Source organism: Bufo bufo, chromosome 1, assembly GCF_905171765.1.
Source record: "Bufo bufo chromosome 1, aBufBuf1.1, whole genome shotgun sequence".
Taxonomy (NCBI): Eukaryota; Metazoa; Chordata; class Amphibia; order Anura; family Bufonidae; genus Bufo; species Bufo bufo.
The window spans coordinates 363,724,270-363,730,717 of NC_053389.1; the positions used below are offsets into that span (position 1 = coordinate 363,724,270).

Below are 6,448 nucleotides of genomic sequence, written 5' to 3' on the forward strand. Positions count from 1 at the left end.
GCTACTTGCCATGATCTTACCCACATTTTGCTGCCATTTGCAGCCCTCTAGCCCTTTCCATTACATTTTTAGAGCCATTTTAGTGTTTAAAAGTTCGGGTCCCATTGACTTCAATGGGGTTTGGGTTTGGGGTCCCGTTCGGGTCCCGAACTCAAACTTTTTTGTGAAGTTCGTCCGAACCCGTCGAATCCGAACATCAAGGTGTCCGCTCAACTCTAATCATAATCCTGTCTTTCTCCTAACAGTCAATAAACTTCTTTATGTCTTAGCTACAGTACATCATGAGCCAAAATTTTCTTTGAGTGACCCAAGACAGCATAGAGCTGCTTCCACCAAGCTCTGCAAAGGGATTTTTGGGCATCATAATATTTCTTCAGAAATGTAAAAACCCTGTATGATTTATTTTATTAATTTATATAGTGCTTGCATATTCCATAGCAGTGTACAAAGATTGTCACCACTCAGTTCCAGTCCCATTAGGGCTTACAATTAAAATTCCAAATTTACCTAACAGTATCTTGGAGAACATACAAACTCCAGGGGCGTACATAAAAATCACTGGGCCCCATAGCAGGAATCTAAATTGGGCCCCCATTCCCCTTTTATAGCCCCTCCTTTTGTTCCATGAACTATTCTTGCTGCTGCGTTTTATAATTTATGCCATCAGGGCCGGATTGGGATTACAAAACAGCCCTGGCACACAAAAGAGGTATAATAGATGCAGTGTGTACAGGTATATAGTATATTCCCTAGTGTTCTGATATGTGAGGTACAGGGTATAATATATGCAGTGTATAAAGATATATAGTATATACAGCAGTATACTGTTATGTGAGGTACGGGGTATAATATATGCAGTGTATACAGTAGTATAATATGTGAGGTACGATGTATAATAGATGAAGTGTGTACAGGTATATAGTAAATACAGCAGTGTAGTGACACCTCGTACCTCACATATCAGTACACCGCTGTATATACTATATATCTGTACACACTGCATCTATTATACCTCGTACCTCACATATCAGTACACCGCTGTATATACTATATATCTGTACACACTGCATCTATTATACCTTGTACCTCACATATCAGTGCACTGCGGTATATACTATATATCTGTACATATTGCATGTATAATACTGTGTAATATATGCTGTGTATGTATGTGTGTGTATATATATATATATATATATATATATATATACACACAGAGCAGTGTATTGATGTGAGACATACAAGGTATAATACTGTAGATGCAGAGTTTACAGAAATATGTGGTCAGTTATACATTATGGTCACTGTGTGTGTGAGATACATGAGGTGGTGGTCACTGTAATTGTCTGAAGTATTATACATGAGTGAGCAATGAGTAAAAACAGGGCATAGAGGGGGGGTAAATGATGAAAAGTGGAGGACCTCCTCTTACCTCGCCATTCCAGTCTGTATGGATCAATGCAGAGCTGCTTGTGAACTTCTAATACTTGCTGTTAGGGGTTGAAGGACCTGTGATGATGTCATCACAGGTCCTGGCAGATATACCTTTGAAACCTAGGAACTACACCATTTTTGGTGCAGTTCCTTTGCTAGATTCTGCAGGACCTGTGATGTTGAAGATGATGTCATCACAGGTCCTGACAGATGTACTGTTCTAACCTGGGAACTACACTTTACACTGTGCAGTTCCCTTACAGGACCTGTGATGACATCATCAAAGGTCCTTTAGCTTTAGAAAGATAAACAGGAGCAATTAGGGGGCGGGGCCTCTCCTCCACTTCGGGCCCCTCTTTCCCACGGGCCCCATAGCAGCTGCGTGGTCTGCCTATATGGTAGGTACGCCACTGACAAACTCCCTGTAGAGTATGACCTTGGTTCAATTTGAACTATGCTAAAAGATAGTAACAGTGTCACTTTAATTTAAATAGCCCATCAGCAGGTTATTGTAACGAAGGGACGGCGACATGTGCTTCCTTCGCAGCACCGCTGGCACCCTGCGCAAAGAGATGGACAAGGACGTAGCCTGCGTCCTCGTCTCCATGACAGCAGGCAAGCTGCAGGAGAGCCGAGCGCCGATAATGATGATTGGTGCTCGGCTGAGTTGGGCTGCTGTGCGTCACGTGATGCTGGCAACGTCATGCGACTCACCAGTCTGGCCTATTTTATCAAGCAGCCTGCTGGCCACAGGTTGCCTGTGAATAAGGTATTTTCATTTACCAAGCTCTCTGTATTGGTTTGTATTGTACCTTGACCTCGGCTCTGTTTCCTTGACCCCGCTTCTGCTGTTTCCTCTGTATTGACTTGACCTCTTGGCATTTGGACCTCGGCTTGTGTTTGTTGTGATTTTGGTTATTCCTTTGTACTGACGTGACCTCCTGGTACTGACCTTGGCTAGTTTTGACCTTGCTTACTCTTTTATATGTATCTTTCATCCTGTATTTTGACCACTGCTTATATTTGCATTGTTTGTGTATTTACTCCTCTGTCCTGCCTGTCACTTTGTTTATTATTTTCTCTAGTTTCATTGTTCCCTTTAAGGCCCAGCAAGTACTCAGTTTAGGGAACGTCGTCCAGTTGTACACCGTCGCCTAGGGTGGACCGTGCAAGTAGGCAGGGAAAGAGGTATGAGTTGAGCTCAGGGCTGTGCACGCTCTCCCCATCCATGACAGTTATGTTATTTTTTTCATTCTACAGCAAGGATGGCCACAATGTGACTTAAGAGCAACAGGTGACCTGTGAGGCACTTTAACCACCTAAATGTTTTGCCAGAGTCCAGCTCCGGCTATGGGAAAAATAGCTAACTGTTCTGCCCAGCTCGGGCAGAAAATGGAGGGTGGATGGCTGCTTTAGATGCTGCTATCTCCTGAATGGTAGCAGCTAGAAACATGCAATTGGTCTTGTTTGAAAGCTGACATTTCAGGCTAAATGACAGCTAAAGTCCAGGTATCATAGGAGAAATCACTATAGATTATATATATATAGACAGCACTCCAAAATTGAAGGTGAAATTGTGATTTTTATTCAGCCCTTCATCAGGTCTTGTGTATAAGCATAATCATGTGGACACCGGCACCGGCATCCACATGATTGTGCTTATACACAAGGCCTGATGAAGGGCTACATATAGCCCAAAACGTTGCCTGAATTTACTATATACCATTATGTCCGGCTGAATAAAATCACTGACTATTTCGCCTTCAATTTTGGAGTGCTGTCTAATTTTATACCTATATTGGAGCAAGTGTTCCTGAGGTAGAGCTGGGAACCAACCTAGGCGAGCACCCAGAGCAAGCTAGTAAATAGATGTGTGCTGTGATCATTTGAATTGCACTAGAGGAGAAATCACTGTTAGAAATAATATAATAATATAATCTTTGCACCAGTTCACATGCGGTGCTAGACGGTGGCCGTCGCTGCTTTTGTGCCGTGCTGGTGGAGTAATGGGACCCAGGGCCTTGGTGGCTTTTCTGCACAGTTGGTGCTGTGTGGCTACTGGGTCCCATTGCCTGCTGGAGCGGTGTGGGGGCGCGATGGTCGCCGCACTGCGCCGCGCCATAGTTAGAGTAGGTCCCCACTTGAAAGGAGGCGACCTTGTCGTGGTAAGTGGGCCTATGCTCTTTGATCAAACTGTATACTAAATGCCTTCTAATAGTGCATAGCAAATTTATGATAATAGTGCTGTATAGCCATTGTTTATCTTGCTTAAATTTAAAACAGTTGTTGTATCAAAAGCATAGTAATGAGAATGTGCGATTTAGATTCTCTCTCACACATTGGATACTTTGTATAGACTTTGCTTTTCCCCCTCTCTGGATCAGCACTCCTCCCCATTCGGCTCAAGTGCTTTTAATCTGCAGAAGTCTGCATAGGGTTTAAAATTCCTACCAAATCTCAGTTGGTGTTCCTGAGAGGCTGTGAACAGGTGAGCTCTTTGCACCAGTTCACATGCGGTTCTGGACGGTGGCCGTCGCTGCTTTTGTGCTGTGCTGGTGGAGTGATGGGACCCAGGGCCTTGGTGGCTTTTCTGCACAGTTGGTGCTGTGTGGCTACTGGGTCCCATTGCCTGCTGGAGCGGTGTGGGGGCGCGATGGTCGCCGCACTGCGCCGCGCCATAGTTAGAGTAGGTCCCCACTTGAAAGGAGGCAACCTTGTCGTGGTAAGTGGGCCTATGCTCTTTGATCAAACTGTATACTAATGCCTCCTAATAGTGCATAGCAAATTTATGATAATAGTGCTGTATAGCCATTGTTTATCTTGCTTAAATTTAAAACAGTTGTTGTATCAAAAGCATAGTAATGAGAATGTGCGATTTAGATTCTCTCTCACATATTGGATACTGTTAGAAATAACGTCGGGAATAATCGCGGGTAAAACCTACTTTTACTTTTACTTTCATTTTCAGCTACATTCAAAGCATCCCAATTTCTATCAGTGAAATCTACCCCTGTACTTCACAAATTCCTGTAATTTTTGGTGTTGTCTGAAAGCTTTGTCAGCTTTCAAACAATGCAAAGCCCATACAGTATCTCTAGCTGGTACCAAACCAGATATATGAGCAGTTAAAGCAGTGCTCCCCTTCAGTGTAGAGGAGGAGAGAGAGCAGTTACATAGCTGACAGGCTGCATGAAGAGAAAAAAAACTGCAAAAATATATAGAAATGTGGTATTATCATCAATGTAGTGACCCACATAATGAAATTGTTATTTTTACCACACAGTGAACGCCGTAAACAACTACCACAAAATAATGTAAAAATTGCTGTTTTTTAATCTTTCCTCCTAAAAATAAAATACAATTTATTTAATACACATTATATACCCCAAAATGCTTCCTAAAAAAACCTATAACCAATCCCGCAAAATAAAATAAAAATGTAGAAGAATTTTTTTTTTAAGTTATGACTGCTAGAACACAAAGGGGGAAAACATTATTGGTTCTTAAGGCTAAAATTAATGATGTCACTAAGGGGTTAAAAATGCAATAATGTCCCCTAAGTTGTGCGCCAACAAGATTTACTGCAGACACCCATTAAAAATCTACAATAAAAAAAGTGACATTTCTGGAAGGTTTTTCCAATTTTAACGTGCCTGTTAGGAGGTTATTCCTGTATCTTAGCATTGAACCCCAAACCAACAAGTGCCCAGTATTCAGTGAGACCGTCCTGCTCTCCTAACACTGAGGATGCAACTTATGAAAATCTTTTCCTCCCACCTTTTCCAGTGTGTGATTCTTTTTGGTTGCAGTCTAGAAGACCAATCCCACATTGTTTCAGGTCTTGAGCAACATGCAGCTTGGGTGGTCCATGATGCAGTACTGCAAGAAAAAAAAAAGCTAAATATGAGTGTTATAATTTAACACAGTGAATTACGTTATAAAACAATGAGCCTTAGCTCTACTTTAGTGTGTCAGCTAATTAATGATTCAGTGAACCTACTCATGGTCCCTCTGCACTCTGTAGCGCTGACAGCAATGCACATGGACATGTAACTCCTTATGCCTCATTCACACAGTCAGGGTTCGGTCAGTGATTTCCATCAGTGATTTTGAGCCAAAACCAGCTGCGGCTCTAAACACAGAACAGGTGCATATCTTTCCCTTATAGCGTATGTCTGTGGAGGCAACAATCCTGGTTTGGCTCACAAATCGCTGATGGAAATCACTGACCAAGCACTGATGTGTGAATGAGGCTTTAGTGTGTGGTTCAATGCTTTGAGGAAAACAATGCCATGCATAAGGAATATAATAGAGCATGACACAATGTTTGTCATGACATAAAAACCAGAATTCGTACTCACCGGAAATTCTTTTCCATGAGATCGCCCATGGCAACACAAGGAGATTGAGACCTGACCTCTGTAAGGGCAGGAAGCAGAGAAAGGTTTAAATACCCCCTCCCACCACCAACACCAGTGGTTCCAAAATACAAGAGTAGAAAGGTGGTGGAAAACAAGTGATTTTATATTATCGGAATTCAAACCAAACAGAAGGGAAGATATTACTTCATAGAAATCCCAAAAAACAAGGAAAAGAAATATAATGGGAGGGAAATAGCATCACCATGACGGCAACACAAGGAGATATACAAAATATGATCAAGTGAGGGGGTAACAGCCTGAAGGACTTTTTGTCCAAAAGACATGTCTGATTTTTCGAAAAGGTCTAGTCTATAGTGCTTAATGAAGGTATGGATACTAGACCAAGTAGCGGCTTTACAAATTTCTTTTAGGGAAACACCCGCTCTCTCCACTCGGGAGGAAGACATCGCTCTGGTAGAGTGAGGCTTCAGATTATCTGGACAAGATAGATTCTGAATAGTATAACATTTTGAAATAGTATTTTTAATCCATCTAGCGATTGAGGTTCTGGAAATTTTCTGCCCTCTGTTTTTGCCCCCGAATTAAACAAAGAGACAGTCAGATCTCCTAATCTCTTTTGTAGAGTCTATGTA

The 6,448-nt window shown here is 42.1% G+C and overlaps 1 long non-coding RNA gene across 1 annotated transcript; it reads left to right on the forward strand.

The window, feature by feature from the left end:
* Nucleotides 1-1,152: 1,152 nt before the first annotated feature.
* LOC120977141 lies at nucleotides 1,153-6,228 on the forward strand. The gene is made up of 3 exons (XR_005773833.1): nucleotides 1,153-1,163; nucleotides 5,783-5,787; nucleotides 6,112-6,228. It is a non-coding gene; the product is annotated as an uncharacterized LOC120977141 (long non-coding RNA).
* The last annotated feature ends 220 nt before the right edge of the window (nucleotides 6,229-6,448 follow it).